We start from the raw sequence: 22,290 nt of genomic DNA, 5'->3' as shown, positions 1-22,290 counted from the left end.
CCATGACAGCAAGAACTGAAGTTGAAAGCAAAGAGGTCCTCTGAGTCCAGTGATTATGAATGCAGTGAAGTGCCTAGGAGAGTTAAAAAGTTCACATCCCCAAAGACCTGGTGTTTAGCTAGGTGATGGGGTGACATTGATACGTAGTTTTCAGACTATGAAGTAGCTGCATATGCATAGAGTCCCAGGGGAGGACTGGGGGATAATCTTTGAAAGCCCATGCCAACTGCTGGGAAGGATACCCTGTTGGCACTAGATGTAGGTGACCAGATGAGATGTGCCCCAATAAAGGAACCCCTTATTACCAAGTCTGGTCTGACCTCTGAAAAATATCACTTGAGTTTAGGGATAGCCATAAGCAGTAACACCAGTCATGGGTTGATTTTGTAGCCTCATCAAGTAAGACACTGATTGCTTGAGTAAGAGGCAGCAAAGTGAAGGATTATGATGGACTTTATAATCTGATGATGAAAGAGCACATACTGAGTAATTCTTTTATATAATTGCACGGGCACCTAATTGATTCCAAGCAATCTGTCTCCATAATGCTTGGGAAAGACGCTGACTTCTGGATCAAGACCAGAGTGCCGAAAAAGGTACTGGGAGAGACCACAAGAAGGGTAGTTCAGGTTCCCTCCAACAAAGGGAGGGAGAAGGCCAGGATAAAATGGAGACATTCCCCAAAGGACTCCCTAAAGAGCTTGGAGGGAAAGGATTCCCATACCCTGTCTTAGCACAAGGGGGAGGTTCTGAAGGCTCAGGACGCAAGTGAGGGGACCCTGCCTGTTCCAGAAAACCTCCCACAGATGAGCTATCCACAGGAGTAACCTGGCCTTGGAGGGCAGGTTGTACTCAGGAAGACAGAGTAAAGCATGTCCTAATGTCCCTTAGTTGGGCGATGGACCCAGAAGGTAAAATGGTGATCCTGGAGGGAATAGTTGTCACTTCCAGGAGATCGGAGTGAATGGAGTCTTAGGGCCAGATGTAGCAAGCCAAATTGTGATCGCAAACACTGAAATTCACAGAATTTCAGCGTTTGCGATCGCAATTCAGCTGTGTGCAATATAGGAAGGTAAATACCAACTCGCAAGCATTTAGAGAATCGCAATTTACGATTCCCTAAATGCTATGCTAGTAGGCATTGCAAATTGCGATATTGCCTTTAAGGAATCACAAATTACCACCAACTTGAAGTTGGTGGTAATTTGCGATTTCCTTTAAAAAAGCACTTTTTTGCTTTTTAGGTCTCGCCTGAGCCAGCGCTTTAGCGCTGCTCTGGCGAGACTTATAGTAAGCGAGTTTTGGAAGTGCAAACAGTGGCTTTTCAGGCCTCCAAATACAGTGCATGTGCATCGGCCGGGCGCGCGCACCATTTGGAGGCCTGAAAGCACTCGTTTGCTTTCACTTTCGCGGATCGCACGGCCGCTTTGATGTGATCGCGATCGATGGTGGCCAGCACGCGCAGCAGCGCGAGTTCGCCTCACTGCCGCGCTCCCTCCCCCCCCTCCTCTGTGGTGCGCGCGCACCATGGGTTTTGATTCCTGCGTCGGCTCCGCGCACCACTGGTTTCACCTATTGCAGTATGTGGATCCCACGCTAGCGCTCACAATCTAAACGGGTTTTAGGACCACAAACAAACGTATATAAAACCGTCTTTCAGAGCAGCAATAAATGTCTTTGTGTGTACTTTAACTCTGTACACTGTCTACTTTGAGTCGGAGCGTCTCGTGCAGTACACCAGGCGCGGTTTATAAGTAAAGCCATACCAAGATACCCTTTCCCCCATCCACCAGAAGTTTCCCAGGCAGGCCATTCGTGCTTTAACCCATCGCGCGCGCAGCATTCTGCACTTCCTGCCAGGAATATGGCCAGGCAGTGATTTCAATCACTCCCAATTGTCTCATCAGAGGCCAATGGTTCGAGGCTAAGCTGTTCCACAGGGCAAAGCCGGGGCGATCGGGTCGTGGTGGGGGCATGGGACTGTAGAGGCGAAATGCTGCTGTCAGGATAGTACTTTAGGATACTTTACTGCTTTTAACTTGGGTGTGGCTGGGTTAAACGTACTAAATATAACTTCTTGCCGTTCGACCTCTGAAAAGGAATAACTTTATCAAAATTGCAGATGTAAGCGTAGTAAAGTTAACTTCTTCCTTCAGCGCTTGGGGAGACCGGCAGAAAACAGTCAGCTTCTTTCCCTTGCCCCACCTTCCCTTCCTCAAAGACGTTTCCTGCGGTTTGCAGGGCAATCACCTCAAACTGCCAGGCGCGACTCACACTCCTGCACAAGCATGCTCTCCTGTTTCCAGTTGTTCTCATTTCGCGGCGGCTTTGATGTTCTCAGTGAGCCGCGCGGCCACTGAGAACATCAAAGCCGCCGTGAAATGCTCACCATTTGCCACCCCCTCCCTTATCTCACTTCCTGCTTGTTAGAGGTATTCACAGCTCTCCACGCCCCCTCGCAGTACACATGAAGTTTGACTTTTTGGACCAATCAGTTACGTTGGGCTTTTGCATAATTTGATACTAGCTGTTGTTTTATTTATATTGCGTCTCCTGGTGCTGTGCTTGCCTGCTCCACCAGCTCTCGGAGGTTGCGGTTTGTTTTTTTCACAGCAGCGCACATCACTCGCGGGATGCACGTAAATCTGCATTCTTGAGTTGACTTTACTGTTTTGAGGCCGGGCGCAGGGGCTGTTCCGATGTTATCAAGGCTGCTATCCCACTGCTAAAGCTGTGCTGCGATCTCTGCATTGTACCTTCACTATTAGAGGTATTATCAGCTCTCCACACCCCCTCGCAGAGGGTGCTGCTGCGGATCATACCTTGGGAGCAGGGCTGGCATCTCTCTTGGTATTTGTTTTTATTGAAAAACATCTTACGAAGTATTCCCAAAAGTGCCGTTTTTTTAACTAAATATTATTTAAACATTGATATTTAGCATTTTCTACTTTTCTCATGTTCGTTTTTTTTTTTTTTTTTTTTTTTAAACCTTTATTTCCAAAAGTCAGGACACAGCTATTCAGCCGACAACCCGGAGGTTCGGCAGCATCGATATATAGAAACAGAGATGCGTCCCCAGTACCGTGAAAGGAGAAGTGCAAAGGTTCAATTTTTAAGTAAACACAAAAACACACAACAAACCCTAGCAAGGCAAGAACACTGAAAGCCCATGGTGAAAGCCCCCCAGGGGAGGCCGGACCCCACTCATCTACCAGTTACAATACAGTGTAAAGAGGAAGAAGGGGGACAGCAGAGGCCAAAAAAGTTCATAAACCATACTGAGCTGGAAAGAAGGTTAGGAGGAAAGCTGCTCCTCGGGAGGATCCAGATCCGGGGCAAGACATATTCCCCCCCTGTATTGATTCCACCGCCCCCAGATGGCATGCCACTTCCGGGGGCGGCCTCTAGCGCAATAGACCGTCTTCTCCCTGAACATACTCCAGTCCATATTTTCTTTCCACGCGGTCAATGTGGGGGGCCCCGAGGAGCCCCACAATCGCGCGATATCTCTCTTAGCAACCATGTTACCCAGAGTCACCCATTGGGTCTGTGCCTCATCGTGGTCAGTGGGCCCCCAAACATTTAGGAGGCAACACCGCGCCTCCGGCTGCATAGCAATGCCCGTCACCTCCCCCATCACTGCATGGACTCTCCTCCAGAATTCCGTAATGACACCACATTCCCAAATGATATGCAGGAAAGTACCCACCATACCACATCCCCTCCTGCATAGGCCGTCCTCCGAGAATCCCATGTGAACCAGCCGTGGCCCCGTCACATACACTCGATGCAGTATTTTAAGCTGCACCAGCCTCAGACGCGACGGGATCGCGACCTCCTTAGGAGAGGAAACAGCCGACTGCCAATCCTCATCATCCAACTCGAGGCCATCCCTAGTCCACTGGTCCCTCAGCCCCAGAAGCATGTCCGCCCGGACGTTGATCAGTTTCTTATAGATGAGCGAGATCGTGCTCTCGGGCATATGGCCATCAAGGACCCGGTCCTCCAAAGGAGAGGACTCAGGCACCTTCTCACCCTCTACGAGGACTGATCGGAGAGCGTGACGCACCTGAATATTTCGGAAATACTCGGAGGGCCCCAGCTCATACTCCGTCTGCAACTCTTCAAAGGACTTCACCTTCCCCTTATCCAGCACATCTCCCACCCTGGAGATGCCGATCAGGTCCCATTTATCAAACCCTTTTGTATGCCAAAGCCTTCCCAGTCTCTCCGATTCAAACAGCGGGGTGGCGAGGGTGAGCCTATCTTTCCAGCCCAGCGAGTCAGTTGCCATCTTCCACACACGCACTGCCACAGCAGTGGGCCCCGTGAGGGACGAGTCTAGGGACCGCGAGTACAACGCCCTGTAGTAGTTACCGCCACGCAGCAACCACCTGTCCATGGCATACCCAGGGCTGAGGGCAGGGCCATAAAACCCATGATTAATCGCGCTCAGCTGGGTGGCCCAATAGTACCGTCGGATGTCTGGGAGCGCAATGCCCCCGTCGTACCATGGAAGCGTCAACTTTGCGATAGCTATACGCGGCCGCCCATCCCAAAGCAACGTTCGTTGGAGGCCTTCGACCTCCCGAAAGTATTTGGCCGGAACCCAGTCCAAAGTATTCTGCAGTGCGTAGAGGAAGCGGGGAAGAGACATCATTTTGAACAGGGCCGCTCGCCCAACAAGGGAGAGCGGCAACCTCCGCCAGCCTTCAACATCTCGCCTCAGGCGTGCCAGGGGGGGGAGCAGGTTCTTCTCATATCGCACAGTGGAGTCCATGGAGATAAAAATCCCCAAATACACGAAGCCCTGCTGAGCGACCTGTATCGAACACGTTCTAGGGATCGGTGGAACCTCGCCACTTAGAACATACAAATACGATTTACTCCAGTTGATAACGAGACCCGAGTTCCTACCAAAAGATGTGAGTACGTCACAGACCACTATAAGTGATTTCTTGGGTGAGGCAAGATACAACAGGATATCATCAGCATAGAGCGAAATACGGTCCTCGTGTTCAGACGACCATCTAAGGCCCCGTGTATCCGGGTGCCAACGTATCCACGCAGCCAGCGGCTCAAGGGCGAGGGCGAACAACAAAGGCGACAGGGGACAACCCTGCCGAGTACCCCTCCCAAGCTGAAACGGAGTCGACGCCCGACCATTCACTACCACACTCACAAGAGGCCCCTCATACAGCAACCTCACCCAGCTCACAAAACCGTGGCCAAAGCCGAACTTGGTCAGCACGGCCCACAAGTATGCCCATTCTACCGTGTCAAAGGCCATCGTGGCATCAAGAGACGCCACAATAGCTGGTTCACGCATCGTGCCCGCCCTGGCGATTACACCATGAAGGCGCCGAAGATTTAACGCTGTGTTTCGGTGCGGGATGAAGCCGGATTGATCCGGGTGGACCAAGTCACCGAGTACCCTAATCAATCGGGTCGCCAGGATTTTAGCCAGAATTTTCGGCTCCGCGTTAAGAAGTGAGATAGGCCTATATGAGGCGCACTTATCTCGGGGTTTGCCCTCTTTGTGTATAACCACAATCGTCGCCAGTCGCTGATCCAACGGGAGGGTCCCACTCCCCCGCGCCTCCAGAAACATGGCGCGCAGGTGAGGGGCGACCCTATCCGGAAACAGCTTGTACAGGTCGACCGGCAAGCCGTTCGGTCCCGAGGCCTTGCCCGAGTTTAACGCGCGGATAGCCCCCGCCACCTCGTCAACCGTTATGTCGCCATCTAGATCGTCCCAATCTATATCGGAGAGGCAGGGCAACTCGATATCACGGAGGAGGTCACACGAGTCCTCGGGCGGCCTATCCGACACTGAGGCATAAACCCTACAGAAATAGTCCGAGAAACACTTTACAATCCTCTCAGGTTCCACAATCGCCTCTCCACTCTCTCCCGTCAACTCTGGAACAACTCTATTGACCCGTTCTTTTTTGTCCAGCCAAGCCAGGAGTTTCCCTGCCTTGTCACCAACATCATACAGACGGCCCTGCTGTTCCCTACTGAGGGTCTTAGCGGCGTTCGTCACCAGGTCCTTATACTCAGTTTGCTTCAAGCAAAGCTCATGCAGTGAGGACTCTGTAACCTCCTCCTCCAGCGCTCCCTCCAGAGCCGCGATCTCCTCCTCAACCTGCAGAACCTCGCCATCTCTCCGCCGCTTGGCAGCTACTACTAGGGAGAGGGCTTCCCCTCGAAGCACGGTCTTAAAAGCTTCCCACAGCGACACTGCCGAGTCCACGGATCCCTGATTGTCCTTGAAAAAATTATCTACTTTCTTTACCAGCGCGCTGCGCATCTTGGGGTCTCGGAAATACCACGGGTTGATAGGGGCCACCCTTCCACCTCCCTCCCGACCTAGATCCAGCCGGATCCACACTGGCGAATGGTCAGATATACCACGCGCCATGTGCCTCGCCTCGGAGACCAATGAGGCATGCGCGGCCAGAGTGAGTAGGTAATCAATCCTGGAAAGACTACCATGTGCCCCGGAGTGGAACGTGTATTGGCTCTGTGTGGGGTGCCGGAGCCTCCAGCAGTCTATCAGGCCAAGCGTGTCTAGGAAGTCTGGAAGCCACTTCTGAGCCCCCCCTGTGTCTCTGGGCGGGTATCTATCCAGCAGGCCAGAGCCAACAGCGTTGAAATCACCTCCTACCACAAGCATACCCCCCGGGAGATCCAGCAGGGCCCTACCCAGATCTGTGAACGTGGAGGCCTGCAGGGCCGGCGGGACATAAACCGAAACTAAAACCAAAGTTCTTCCTTCCCACCGCCCCGCCACCGCCACAAACCTCCCCCTATCATCAACAATGGTGGAGTCCACCTCAAATGGTAGCGAAGCTCTGACTAGGATGCCCACACCCCTGGACCCAGAAGAGAATCCCGAATGTGCTATGAATTTATACCCCTTCCTATTCAGAGCATAGCACGTATTACCTATAAGATGCATCTCCTGCAGCAGGGCAACATCCGGCATTGACCGTTTCAAGAATTGCAAAACAATCCCACGCTTAATGCGATCCCCCAAACCATTAACATTCCAGCTTATAACACTTAAGCCCCTACCCCCCATCCTCAAACGTAAAGAGGCCCACCCCACACCCGAAGAGCCACCATGGAACAGTCCTGGAAACAATCACCATGCCTTGCAGAAATAAACCCCCCAACAACAAACCCAAAATCCCAGAAACTCCCCCCACCCTGCACCCCTGCTGCAGCTTACAAAGCCCCCCCAACTTGCAGTGTGCCTGTCGCCCTACAAAACCCAAAATCTACAAAAAGTACCCTAAGGGAGGAAAAGAGCACCCCTCGTCCTCCCGCAACCCTCCGCATTTACTGCACTCTATTCAAGTCTTCAAATATAGCCAAATCGAGTCAGACCGGCTCCGAAATATCAGCCCTGCCCATCCCGGCCACTGTCCCCGTCCTCGGCAGTGTCGTCCCCCGTCCGTCGCCGGGGCAAAGCGTCCAGCCATTCATCGGCCATAACAGGAGAGTCAAAGAAGAATGTCCGATCTTCGTGCACCACACGTAATCTGGCAGGGAAGAGCATGGCATACTTCAGATCCCTCTCCCGGAGCCGCCTCTTCACCCCCAGGAAGCCCTGTCTCTGCCTCTGCACCTGCTGGGTGAAGTCCGGATAGAAATTCACCGACGCGTTCTGGAAGGGGACCGGGCCCGTCACCCTCGATGCTTGCAGGATAGCGTCCCGATCTCGAAAATGAAAGAGCCGGGCGACGATCGGCCTCGGCGGGGCACCCGCCTTGGGCCTCCCACCCGGCACTCTATGGGCCCTTTCAACCGCAAAGAACTTTCCAAGACCCTTAGGCTGCAAATGATTAAGCACCAAGTCCTCGACAAGCAGGTCAACCGAAGCCTCATCCGAGGACTCCGGGACCCCGATGACGCGCACGTTGTTGCGCCTGGCCCGGCTCTCAAAGTCCTCCAGCCGGCGGGCGGCGAGATCACTCTCGGTCCTCAGCTTACGAACCTCGGTCTGCAGTTCCGTGACATCATCGGTGAGGCCCGTGGTCTTGAGGTCCAGGTTCTTAACCCGTTCATTCGTTTTGCCCAAGTCCACACGGATCAGGTTGACATCCACCAAGATGGCATCCACCTTATGCGCCAGGGCATCAAACTGTCTCCCAATCGAAGTCTGCATCCCTTCGAGCGCGCCCATGACATCCTGTAGTGAGAGCTCCGGGGCCAAAGGCGAGGCCGCCTTCTGGGTATCTGTCGACTGGCTCGACCCACTCGGTGATCCCTTCTGCAGAGCATAGCGGTCCATGCTATTGACTTGGGTATAGGCTCCCCGCCTGGTAGACTTAGCCTTCAGCCGATCCACCTCTGCTTTGCCCGACATGGTTGACACCAAGCAGGTCGGTTCAGATAAGGCGGGTCCCTCTCAACGAAAGGAATCAGGAGTGATCAGTTCTGCAGTGGGCCGCCAGAGTAGCCTGCAGAGCGTCCATAGGGTAATAAAGCCACCAAGAGCTCTGCAGGGGCAGGGCCGACAAAGGGAGAGAAAGCGAAAGTGAAAGGACGGGGACCTCCGTCCGACAGTTCACACCTCGCCTGGCCGTTGTTGTTCAACTAGGAGTCGGGCATCCTGCCAACTCTAGCCCCTGGCATCCCTCGGAGATAGGCCGCAATCTTCCGCCAGGCATAAGTCCGGTTCCCGGTGGGCGATCCGACCGCGGGTAGCATCAATCGCCTCCCTGACAAGTCATCCACACGATGCCATGCATACCGACAGGATTAGAGACAGGATAGTCGACGGAGGGCGCGAGGGTCTCGGGAGCTCTGAGCTCACGCGGCCATCTTGGTCAAGCGCTAGGCTCCTCCCCCCTCATGTTCGTTTTTAATGTAATTTATGACTTGTTCATTTATCCTCTTGTGTGAGGGGGCATTTATTACCTCGGACCGGTAGGCACACGTTACAACATGGCCTTTATATTTGCTCAGGCCTCTCCTCTTTCAGTATTCGCTATTGGAGGAGGCCGAGTGACAGTACAAAGCACTATTGTGCTAATGGCCGGGCTCATTACCTGTGTTGGTGCGTGCGGCTGCGGCCGTGACCTGTGACGCGATTACAGTGGGACGTCTGGAAGCCTGGAGTATGCCGGAGAGGACAGGGAAGGGGCACCGCAAAAGACAGAGGCAGTCAGCCGGCACCGGTGGGGATGATGAGGTGAACAAAGTGCTCAGCAGAGGGTGTGGGGGCCGAGAAACTTCAGCTGGCAGACTTTGAGTAAGTGACCGGCGGCATAAAGAGCTGAACCGAGTGCTGATCTCAGTGACTCGGCATGAGGGAAGAATAACAATCAGCCACGGGCAGAAAGCATATATGTTATGCTCTGTGCAAACGTCCCCCAACAAGCACGTATCGTGGGGGGAGGGGGTGGTGGTCTTGGTTCATACTTCCCTTAAACTCCTCACACGTGCAGTTTTTTCATTGGCTTGTGTCACTGTCCGTTGTACACTGTGGCTTTCCATTAGTAAATAGGCTTAATAGTCCCTCCTTAGTACCACCTTTTCCCATTTCGTAAGCTCCCATGAGGACATCCCGATATGTGTGTTGTTGCTCGGTAGGCTTTAATTACAGCCTCCGAAAATTCTTCACTCAAAGAGCTTTGTCCTGCCTGCTCTTGCCGGCAGGAAAAGGCAGGACACGCTCTCTCCTAATGCATTTTCAATGCAATAGGTCTCGTGTTTGCGAGAGTTCATGCTATTGGCATTGTAAATGACAATGCCTTTTATTTATCTGTTTTTAAAAAAAAACAAAAAAAAAAGGCATTGTTGTTTACAATGCCAATAGCTCAAACTCTAGTAAATGCGAGACCTATTGCATTGCAAATGCTTGTTTCAAAGTGCCATTTGGCACACATACATGTCCCTAGGGCATGTATGCGCGCCACATGTGCACACATGCACATTTCAGGGGTGCAACAGGATTTCCTTTTGGAACCCTTGCACCCTTGAAATTGTGAAAGCAATTTGCGAGTACCTATTGGGTACTCGCAAATTGCTTGCGCAATTCCAATTCATTCCTATGGGCCTCTAGGCCCATTGGAATGAATGGGTTATGTATTCCTTGATTGCGAATCGCAATTTGCAATTCGCAATTCGCAATTAAGGAATATTAAAGAATCACAATTATTATTGCGATTCCCACATACATTCCATTTTGCGATTCCTTAATAGCGATTCGCTAAAAATCGCTATTAAGGACTCGCAAAACTGATTTTACCTACATCTGGCCCTTAGTCTCTGCCCTGCAGGATACCTGTGTCATCCAGGCTATGGTGGGACAAAGCGATACCAAAGGGGATGATTGACGGAGTGTTTGAGCAAATCAAACACTCACCCCCAGTCAACTGATCTGGGTTTAATCCATCATCATTCTTTAGCTCACTCCACCACCCCAGTTCAGACATGGCCATATGCAAATCAGTCTGACCCTGTGCCTCATGGGAACAGTCCAGCCCGAACTGCCAAACCATGTCTTCCCTGGACCGGAAACAAGCATCCTGGGACCGGTTTCGGGTTCATAACCCTCATCAGCCAGGCTATCTTGAATCTAGTGGCAAAGTGAGCAAGGGACCCACGTCTGGGCATACCCTGTCAACTTAGGGTGAACAAAGCGATACCAAAGGGGATGATGGACGGAGAGTTTGAGCAAATCAAACACTCACCCCCAGTCAACTGATCTGGGTTTAATCCATCATCATTCTTTAGCTCACTCCACCACCCCAGTTCAGACATGGCCATATGCAAATCAGTCTGACCCTGTGCCTCATGGGAACAGTCCAGCCTGAACTGCCAAACCATGTCTTCCCTGGACCGGAAACAAGCATCCTGGGACCGGTTTCGGGTTCATAATCCTCATAAGCCAGGCTATCTTGAATCCAGTGGCAAAGTGAGCAAGGGACCCACGTCTGGGCATACCCTGCCAACTTAGGGCGAACAAAGTGATACCAAAGGGGAAGTTGGACGGCGCGTTTGAGAAAATCAAACACTCACCCCAGTCAACTGTTCTGGGTTTAATCCATCATCATTCTTTAGCTCACTCCACCACCCCACTTCAGACAGGGCCATATGCAAATCAGTCTGACCCTGTGCCTCATGGGAACACTCCAGCCCGAACTGCCAAACCATGTCTTCCCTGGACCGGAAACAAGCATCCTGGGACCGGTTTCGCGTTCATAACCCTCATCAGCCAGGCTATCTTGAATCCAGTGGCAAAGTGAGCAAGGGACCCACGTCTGGGCATACCCTGCCAACTTAGGGCGAACAAAGCGATACCAAAGGGGATGATGGACGGAGCGTTTGAGCAAATCAAACACTCACCCCCAATCAAATGATCTGGGTTTAATCCATCATCTTTCTTTAGCTCACTCCACCACCCCAGTTCAGACAAGGCCATATGCAAATCAGTCTGACCCTGTGCCTCATGGGAACAGTCCAGCCCGAACTGCCAAACCATGTCTTCCCTGGACTGGAAACAAGCATCCTGGGACCGGTTTCGGGTTCATAATCCTCATCAGCCAGGCTATCTTGAATCTAGTGGCAAAGTGAGCAAGGGACCCACGTCTGGGCATACCCTGCCAACTTAGGGCGAACAAAGTGATACCAAAGGGGATGATGGACGGCGCGTTTGAGCAAATCAATCACTCACCCCCAATCAACTGATCTGGGTTTAATCCATCATCATTCTTTAGCTCACTCCACCACCACAGTTCGGACATGGCCATATGCAAATCAGTCTGACCCTGTGCCTCATGGGAACAGTCCAGCCCGAACTGCCAAACCATGTCTTCCCTGGACCGGAAACAAGCATCCTGGGACCGGTTTCGGGTTCATAATCCTCATCAGCCAGGCTATCTTGAATCCCGTGGCAAAGTGAGCAAGGGACCCACGTCTGGGCATACCCTGCCAACTTAGGGCGAAAAAGTGATACCAAAGGGGATGATGGACGGCGCGTTTGAGCAAATCAAACACTCACCCCCAGTCAACTGATCTGGGTTTAATCCATCATCATTCTTTAGCTCACTCCACCACCCCAGTTCAGACATGGCCATATGCAAATCAGTCTGACCCTGTGCCTCATGGGAACAGTCCAGCCCAAACTGCCAAACCATGTCTTCCCTGGACCGGAAACAAGCATCCTGGGACCAGTTTCGGGTTCATAACCCTCATCAGCCAGGCTATCTTGAATCCAGTGGCAAAGTGAGCAAGGGACCCACGTCTGGGCATACCCTGCCAAATTAGGGCGAACAAAGCGATACCAAAGGGGATGATGGACGGAGCGTTTGAGCAAATCAAACACTCACCCCCAGTCAACTGATCTGGGTTTAATACATCATAATTCTTTAGCTCACTCCACCACCCCAGTTCAGACATGGCCATATGCAAATCAGTCTGACCTTGTGCCTCATGGGAACAGTCCAGCCCGAACTGCCAAACCATGTCTTCCCTGGACCGGAAACAAGCATCCTGGGACCGGTTTCGGGTTCATAACCCTCATCAGCCAGGCTATCTTGAATCCAGTGGCAAAGTGAGCAAGGGACCCACGTCTGGGCATACCAAGCCAACTTAGGGCGAACAAAGCGATACCAAAGGGGATGATGGACGGAGCGTTTGAGCAAATCAAACACTCACCCCAAGTCAACTGATCTGGGTTTAATCCATCATCATTCTTTAGCTCACTCCACCACCTCAGTTCAGACATGGCCATATGCAAATCAGTCTGACCCTGTGCCTCATGGGAACAGTCCAGCCCGAACTGCCTGGCAGTTCGGGCTGGACTGTTCCCATTGGGCACAGGGTCAAGGCTGATTTGCATATGGCTGGGTCCAAACTGGAATCGCATGGTGAGCAAAAAAACGATGGATTTAGGCCCAGATCTCTGGTCTGGGGTGAGTGTATGACATTGTTCTGCATTCTGTCCATCAATAGTTCTTTTTGCATTTGTCACCCCGAGTGGGACGGGTATGCTCAGACGTGAGCCCCGTGCTCTCCATGCCACTGGAATCAAGCTATCCTGGCTGAAGAGGGGTGAAACCCCAAAACCGGTCCTAGGATGCTTGTTTCCAGTCCAGGGAGGACCTGGCCTGGCAGTTCGGGCCAGACTGTTCCCATTGGGCACAGGGTCAAGGCTGATTTGCATATGGCTGGGTCCAAACTGGAATGGCATGGTGAGCAAAAAAACGATGGATTTAGGTCCAGATCTCTGTACTGGGGTGAGTGTATGACATTGTTCTGCAACCTGTCCATCAATAGTTCTTTTTGCATTTGTCACCCCGAGTGGGTAAGGTATGCTCAGACGTGAGTCCCGTGCTCTCCATGCCACTGGAATCAAGCTATTCTGGCTGAAGAGGGGTGAAACCCCGAAACCGGTCCTAGGATGCTTGTTTCCAGTCCAGGGTGGACCTGGCCTGGCAGTTCGGGCTGGACTGTTCCCATTGGGCACAGGCTCAAGGCTGATTTGCATATGGCTGGGTCCAAACTGGAATGGCATGGTGAGCAAAAAAACGATGGATTTAGGCCCAGATCTCTGTACTGGGGTGAGTGTATGACATTGTTCTGCATTCTGTCCATCAATAGTTCTTTTTGCATTTGTCACCCCGAGTGGGACGGGTATGCTCAGACGTGAGTCCCGTGCTCTCCATGCCACTGGAATCAAGCTATCCTGGCTGAAGAGGGGTGAAACCCCGAAACCGGTCCTAGGATGCTTGTTTCCAGTCCAGGGAGGACCTGACCTGGCAGTTTGGGCTGGACTGTTCCCATTGGGCACAGGGTCAAGGCTGATTTGCATATGGCTGGGTCCAAACTGGAATGGCACGGTGAGCAAAAAAAAGATGGATTTAGGACCAGATCTCTGTACTGGGGTGAATGTATGACATTGTTCTGCATTCCGTCCATCAATAGTTCTTTTTGCATTTGAGACTATGGTGGGAGGCAGGCTGGGGTCCACAGAACAGTATCTGCCAGGTCAGATTGGTAGAGTAACCTAGGCCCATGTGCAGGACTTCTTCCACACTATGGTCCTGCTATCCTTAGTGTGAGAGGGGATACAGGCACAGAGGAGAGTCTTTGTCAGCCCCCAGATGCCCATTGACTCCATCCTTGCCAATGAACTTCTACCTGTGAGAAAGGAGCTGGAAGGGGAGGCTGCCCAGGGCATTGCAAAAACCTAGATTTCAGGGGGTACTCTTTCCAAATGGACAGAACAGAGGACTGATGGAGTGTAAGGGGAAGAAGGTGGAGGCCATCCATAGTGGGAGGATAAGTGGGACGGGTGTTATCTGTTGTGAGAGAAAGGTGCTCCAAGTTTGACCCTGGTGTGGCCATTTCTGACCTAGAGATGCTACCTGCCTGCTAATACCCAGGCCTACTCCTTCTTTTATACCCACGCACCCCTCTTTTTGATATCAGTATCAAGTCCTGCTTGACAGTCTGCTTGGGGTTTTGCATATAGCACAAAGGCACACTTCAAAGGGTGAGGGCAGAATGCAAAAAGGTTTATTGTATATCTACTATCTGGTTATTGGGAAACTCAGCATTGTTCTACCAGACTTCTGTCTTTGGGTTTGTTGTGGGTATAAGAGCTGCCCCAAACTGGATTTTAGAGTTAGATGTAAGAAGACACTAGGATTGCCAAAGTGTACACCCTACACACACACATACACCCAACTCTCAGAGTTTTCCGACTCTTGCATAACTCCTGCTTGCACCAGGGTCGGGATTTTGTGTTCGGTGGTACTTACTGCATCCAGTAATTACTGGCTGTGTTAAATATTTCACCCTTTGTTAAATTACCACAGGTCAAATTGACCGTAACTTAACAGAAGAAAAGTGCAAGGAATTTACTGTCATGGACGTCAATTGGGCGTAGCCAGGGGTCGCAGCTCCGACCTCTAACTTGCTCCCTGCTACTCCTGACACTTCCTTTGCAACCCCTTCCCTCAGAGGAGGCACATATTTTGCCTCCTCTGAGGCCAGGGGCCGCAAAGGAAGTGCCAGGAGTAGCAGGGAGCAAGTAGCCTTTCTCACAAAACATTAAATGGAAATGCAAACCCAGAACACATTGTCCAGTACAATGAATCATTCCATTGCAATGTTATCCGGTTTGATTTATTTTCTTTTGCTTAATTTGTAGAACTTCACTTGCATTTCTTCATCTTGGCAACAGATGCCTGTGGCCTCTATTTGCAGAGCTACTTCACTTCAATTAAATTTGCTGTCGATGTTGTAATTTATGCTGCAGTGTCCTTGCCTCTGTGAACACTTCCAGCAATGTCTTATCCCAGCTGGTCCTATCATATGTAAATGTTCTAAAATAATAATAACAAATTTACTGATATGGAGTGAAAATAAGTCAAACTGCATCAAAGTCATTTTCACTAAAACAGTTCCCTGATGGATAATTGGGACAGAATAATAATACCCAAGGCAGGAATCCTTGTTCTATCCAAAATCTGATATCCTTAGACAAGGGACAGTATTTCCACCCTCTCTTTCTTCTCTCCTTGTCTGCTTGACCTTCCTCATCTACTCTCCTCCCTAATGTCTTCCCTTGCATTCATTCCTTGCGAGTGTCGGCAGACAACTCTGAGAGAGGTGAGGCAGACAAATGGGTGGGAGCATTCATGAGAACTAGATGCAAATCACCTAGGAAATAAAAATAAAAAATAACTTACCTTGCTTGCTATAGCCTGCATGGTGACACGTCCTTCTGCTATGGTCCTCTTCTTCTCTCCAGGCTTTAGTTAACTCCCTTAACCAATCCTGGCGCTGCTCTTATGCTGTTACCCAGCATGAGAGCAGCGCTAGGATTGGATAGAGCGGGCTCTCTCAGTGCTCCCAGGAGCAATAGAGGCCTATGTTTTCCCTAACCCATAGGTCTCTAGAACAGCTGGGTTAGGAAGGTTACAAATGTGCATGTCTGGCTGGCCGTCACAAGATGGCCGGCCAAAGAGACATGTGCACTTTAAACTTAAAGTGCCCTGCCCATCTCTGCTCACTGCTGCTGCCAGTCAGCAGCGGCCCCACCTCCATCCTGATGCTCGGCTCAGGATGGGGTTATTGAAAAATAAAATGGTAATAAATTAACTGTATTACTATTTTATTGTTCATCTCTGGGGGCACTTTAGTTACTTGTGTGATGCTCCTCCGCTCTAGATACAGCACATGCTTGTCCTTTTCCCCTGCACTAGAGCACAATGGGCTGCCATGTGCCAATGCAGGCACCCTTGCGCCATGGTGCAAGGGTGCCTACATTATAGGGGTTATTGTTTTTGTGCAGGAAATAATACCTTCCTGTACAAAAGCAATCACAAGAGGTGTTTTCCTCTTCTATGTGTGCTGCAGAATGTGGCATTTGAGTTCTGGATAACACCTGCAGGACGTAGGCTAAAACTCAGCAAGATTGACATATCCTTCCATTGCTCCATGGATGTTCCTAGCAACTATAGAGTGATCACTGCATTTTAATAAGTTCTGTATAAAAAACACTGAGGCAAGTGAAAAATTCAAAAAATCCATTCTGCCAGAAAAAAACATCAGTATGCTTATGCAGGTTGTGCCCTTTTTTAAAGTCAAGCATTTCCATGCCCCTCGCTTTGTCTTAAACAGTGTGGGAAGCACTCTAATAAAGCACAACTTTTGCGCCCCTTATGCATGGGCCTTGATACTGCAGATGCAGCACTTTGCAGAAACATACTTTTTACCTTCTCACATTAGCTTTTTGTTGGCATATAAATCCCTATTTGTTTGCTGTCTCTAACAAGTGAGAGTGGTGTAAATGGTAGCTGGTATTTACAGCCAAGAAGGATAAGGAAGATGAAGGGAATAGGAGCTGATCTGTGATAGTGAGGTAGGGCAAGTGACAATATAGAGATGAAGGAAAGGTGAGATGGTGGGCAGAAGCTGCAATATGGGAAGACAAGCAAAACAGGGTTATTAGAAACTGGGGTGTTGGTTGAGGGGGTGAAAACTCTACTCAAACAACAGCCACAATCCTTGTCAGGGTAAACCACAAAAAGTAACTGGATTAAACTAGAGCATAACCCGCTGTTAGCTTGGCACAATAGGAGACAGGCGTAACTTAGAAGAAATGTGTAAAATATTTATGCAGCAATTAAACAGTAATAAAGTGAAAAGACAACACAAAGAAAATCCCACACCAATTTAGAAAAATAGAGTAAATAGTAATCAATTATTTGACACCAACACAACAAAAATCTAATTTGTAGAACTGGAGTTATGAATTTTTAAAGTTTAAAGTGAAGACTAGCACCTAAAAGATCAAAGCAGCAACAGCGGACATCTAGTCATGCGAGACCGCGAAAAAGTCGAAAGTTATGACTGGCTGCGATAGAGCGAGGGTCGGATACACAAAGTGGAAATATGCCTATGGGGATGGGAAGTCTGGTCTCCACCAACCTTCGGACTTAAAAGAAATTTTGCAGAAAAATGTCTGAGAAGGCAAGAGTTCAGTGGGCTAAGACAGCTGGCAGTGTCCGAGGAGGAGGCGTCATCGCCGGGGAGCTGCTGGACAAAGTTGCAGTGAAGATTTCTACTTTCGGACTTAGTCTCTTTTTTGAAAGTCGAAAATCTGAAGCAGGACGAAGGTGCAGGCTGTAGCCGACTAGGACTTCACCAGATCAGAAACTTCTTCTGCAAGGAGCTGCTGAACAGGATTTACTGCTGCAGAGAAGAACGTAGCTGGAGCTGCCATGAAGTCAGGGCAGTCTCCTCTCGGTTCTCAAAGCACTTTTTGGGCAAAATATTTCTAAGTACAAAGTTTTGTATTTGGGCTATGTGGGCACCTTTAGCACCACTTCCAAGGGACTAGATTGTAAGAGCACCAATTGAAGGCCAGGACTTGCTCAATCAGGGTCAAGGTAAGGTTCAAGATGATTGGAACCTTTTCTATACCTGAGGCTCAATTAAGAGGGCAGCCAAGAAGTAGCCCTTGGAATCACTCTGTAAGTCCTTGGATTCAAGAACAATAGCAGGGCTCACACAGAAGGGAAGACCTCTGAGGGGTCAAAGCAGGCTTCAGTCAGCAGAGCAGTCCTTCTTCGTGCAGTAAACAGTCTTCTAAAGTATTCAGCAGGCTACAGCAGCAGGCAGGTCTCTGAGAGTCCATAAGCAGGCCAAGAAAGTGAACTGACGAGTGGGTCTGAGGGTCCAATGTTCATACCTGGGGCCCCCTTTGAAGTGGGAGCAGTTTCTGGAGGTATCCCATTTCAGAGGTTTCTGGAATTTCCTGACTCCCAGCGCTGATCCCAGCCTGTCTGAAGGCATAATAGGCTAGTGTGAAGTTAATTATGTGAGAGCAGGGCACAGATTTTAAAGTACAAGTGGGGCTGTGAATGTGTCTACCCCCCACCCCCCTCCTCCTCCATCCTGGTAGAGATGGCCTAGCCAGGTACACATAGTCCCTCTAATGTGTGGTTCTCTGGGAGGAATATACAAAAGACAACTGTCAACTACACCCAGTCATGTGACCCAGGAATAGGCTGCAGGCACCAAATGGTTAAGACAAGAAAATGTCTAATGGTAGTATTTTGAGGATTGTGACTTAAAATCCGACTTTGCCATTACAGAGGAGTTTAAATTGCAATTACTCAGACACCTTACATGACTTTCCTATCTGCTCCCAACCTATTAAATAGAGTAAGGTAACCCAATGTTATATTATAGGACATGCAAAACTTAAAGGTGCATGTCCAACTTTTTAACTACAATGCACCCTGCATTATGGACTGTCTAGGGCCTTATTTAGGGGTGACATATGTAATAAAATGGGAGTTTAAGGCTTGGCAAGTGAGGTTTTTGTCGAACCAGCAATTTAAAACTGCCAACAGACTGCCATGGCAACCTGAGACACATTTAACAAGGCTACTTAAGTGGGGATCACACGTTACAGGCACAGTATACAGGTAGTACCACTTCACTATAAGCAAATTAAATGTGCCCATTGGGTGTAAGCCAGTCTTACCATGTTTAATGGAGAGATCACAAGCACTTTTGCACTGGTTAGCAGTGGTAAAGTGCACAGAGTCAACAAAACCGAATTCAGAAAACTAAGGGGGAGTGAAGGCAAAATGTTTGGTCGTGACCATGCAAAGAGGGCCAAGTGCAGCAAGGAGATGAACTAACTGAAGAGATAAAGAGAAACTTTACGAGGCCAGCACTCAGCTGAAACTGCATTCTTACTTGAACCATGATATAGGTCCCAAAAATACTTCAACTCTTTTATAAGCATTGCACCCAGAAAGGCTTGTTCTTCCAATCCACTCCTGTCAGGAATGGGAAATGGTGTGATGACTGCTGGTGAATGATGGCTGCCTTCATTCAGGCAGTGACATTGGCAGCGTCATTGGCATACACTGGATATCCCTCAGGGCCGGACTGGCCATAGCAGGCACCGGGTGTTTCCCCGGAAGGCCGCTAGGGTGGGGCCGGTTTGGGCCCCTGGGGGCCGTTTTTGTTACCAGGCAATATCGGCCCCCTGTAACGAAATCGGCCGAAACCAGCCCTCGCAAAATGCTCGGCTGCACTCCCCCTCACCCCAGGAGTTTGCCAGGGCCGGTTTCTGTTCTCAGTCCGGCCCTGATATCACCAAACCCTCACATGGCATTGAAGGGCTGTAGAGAGGTAAACCCTGCAACATTCGTTATATGCGCAGCAAGCAGATATATTGCCTGTCTTCTTTCTTGCTTGGAGCAAGGGTTAGATCATATTGTTAAGTAAATCTATGTATTTAATGTTTTTGGAGAACTGGGACAGTGGGATAGAAACTCTAGTGGTGGGCTTTTCCAAAGCAACTAAGGCACAAACTGCCACTGCAAGTTAAACCGGATGTCAGGACTGTAGTGATACACTTAGTCCTACATTTTTACTTACATTATTTAGTCCTTCGTTTGTGTTTACATTTCAGTTAATATGGCCTTTGTCCATTCGTCGTCTCGCACTGTGCTTGTATTTGTATATGTTGACATTTGTAATGGGCATTTCTTCTCCATGGCACCCAACTGCGGTAAAATCAATTGCGGCTTGGAATCCTTGGAGGCGGGACATGCGGGATGTTCAAAGAATAAAACTTACTTTATTTTGCACTTGGACTCTCCTGCTCAGGTGATTACCGTCTCAACAGGCACCTAGCACTTAACTCTCTGAGTCACCTTGCCGGCTAAAACATTAGGTTGTGATAGCAACCATTAGGAAATCACAAGGTGCCGTGCCTTTCAGTTTAGCGCCCTACAGGAAATTAGCAAACAGATTCTGTACTATTTTTGCTTTCTTAATGTAAATCATTCCATATAAAAATGTCCTAGTGGAATGAAAAAAACAACCTGACCTATTAAAGATGCTGACAAGTTAGCAACACAATTTTAAATAAAAAGAAGGGAGCCGTCATCTCAGACACAAAAGCAGACAGGCATCGTCTTCTGTTACAAGTACATGTTTCCCACTCTGTAATGCCTGAAAAAAGACGACCAGTCCAAACCGGACTGCAAGCTTCTGCTAATGCATCAAGAAACTGTCAACAGCTCGGCGTGTTCTGGGCTGGACGACATCGGGGCAAACAGGTCTATTTATGGGCCAGTCTGCTTTCAGCCGTTGCACCTGTCTGCCTCCTCTGGTTGTCTGGTAACCGCTCCTGTTTCACAGCGTCATGACATCGGAACCCTGAGGTCTACCTAGCTTGCTGACTCATGTCCAACCACAAAGGCGGTGTGAACTGCTATGACCCGCATAATGCAGGGGTCGAGTTCTCCCCATCCAGCGAAAAACATGTTTCTGTTGAACATATGAGTGCAACCAGTCTCTGAGAAGTCAGACACCCTAGAATGTGTGGACATTACTTCCATGTCCTGGCCCTTACTAAGGGGCATATTATCAAGCACCGCGTTAAAATTATCGTCGCTTTAGAGGCAGAAAACTGCCGCTAAAGCAGCGATAATGGGCTTGATAATATGCTGCAAAGAATTCCAATAGAAGCCCAGGTTGACACCAGAACATGGGCTTCTATGGGAATTCTCTGCGGCATATTATCAAGCCCATTATCGCCGCTTTAGCGGCAGTTTTCTGCCGCTAAAGCGGTGAGAATTTTAACGCCATTTGTTGATAATATGCCCCCAAATGAGGAAGACAAGAACCATACCACAAAGGAAAGTGAAAAAATCAATTAATTTTCTAACTCCACACCATCCAGGAGCAGGCCTTTAACGAATGACATCACAATACATCTCAAAACCCAAGCAGATGTCCTCAAAGCAACATTCCAGAATGCCTATTGGTAGCACTGCAGGACTGAGTATCGAGAACGTTTTTATTCTCTATATAGGATAAAGCCTGTAAGAGTCTTCAAAGGGCTTGAGAACGCACTCAACCCTTTTTAAGTCTCCGCAGTGCGTGTCCCGTATGGATCGGGAGAAGTGTGGTCCCTAGATGGGCTTTGGTGCGCCCTGCTGAACTTGTCTCAATCTTAAGGCAGTGGCGGTCCGTCCATTGGGGGCGTTGGGGCGTTGCCCCCCCGCCCGCGCCTCCGCGCCTCGCGCCCGCAGCTTCCTCGGTGAGGGAGAACTGTCAGTCAGTATGACGTTAGACCGCCCACCCCCTTCAGAGTCTGAAGGGGGTGGGCGGTCTGGCGTCATGTTGACTGACAGGCAGCCAGCAGCACACAAGTGCGCATGAGTGGGGACGGAGGGCCATTTTTGCACCGTGCCCAGTCATGCGCACTAATGTTTCCCGAATCTGGCGCATGCCCATTAGGAGAGCGAGGTTGAGCCAAGGCTCAAACCTCGGTCTCGTAATGGGTAGGCGGGCGGAGCGTAAGCCTGCTCTAAGCCAATCCTGGTGCTGCTCCAGCACCAGGATTGGCTGAGAGGGGTCAGATAGGCTGCGCCTGTTCCAGTGAGTGAGTGAGTGTGTAGGCGGCGGCGCCAGAAGTAACGGACCTGAGGCGAGGCAGCGCGGACCCGGACCTGCTCAGGACAGGTAGGATTTTTTTTTTTTTTAAAACACTCCCGCGCGACCCCCCCACCTCCCCCCCACGACACGAGCCGCGACTGTTCATGTTCAAGCCTGATATGCTTGGGTGTTGAGGTTGTTTCAGATGCAGGACTCATCCCCTGAAAAACCTGTTTTTTTAGTGTTTGCTTTATTGCTTTTCTCGATTTTGCATCTGCTGGTTCTGATTCTGGCTTCGTCATGACTCTTTGTACTACGCTGGTCGTCTGAAGTGGCTAATGTTTGCAC

Source organism: Triturus cristatus, chromosome 8 (assembly GCF_964204655.1).
Source record: "Triturus cristatus chromosome 8, aTriCri1.1, whole genome shotgun sequence".
Classification (NCBI taxonomy): domain Eukaryota; kingdom Metazoa; phylum Chordata; class Amphibia; order Caudata; family Salamandridae; genus Triturus; species Triturus cristatus.
Note: the sequence above shows the minus strand (reverse complement) of the source record.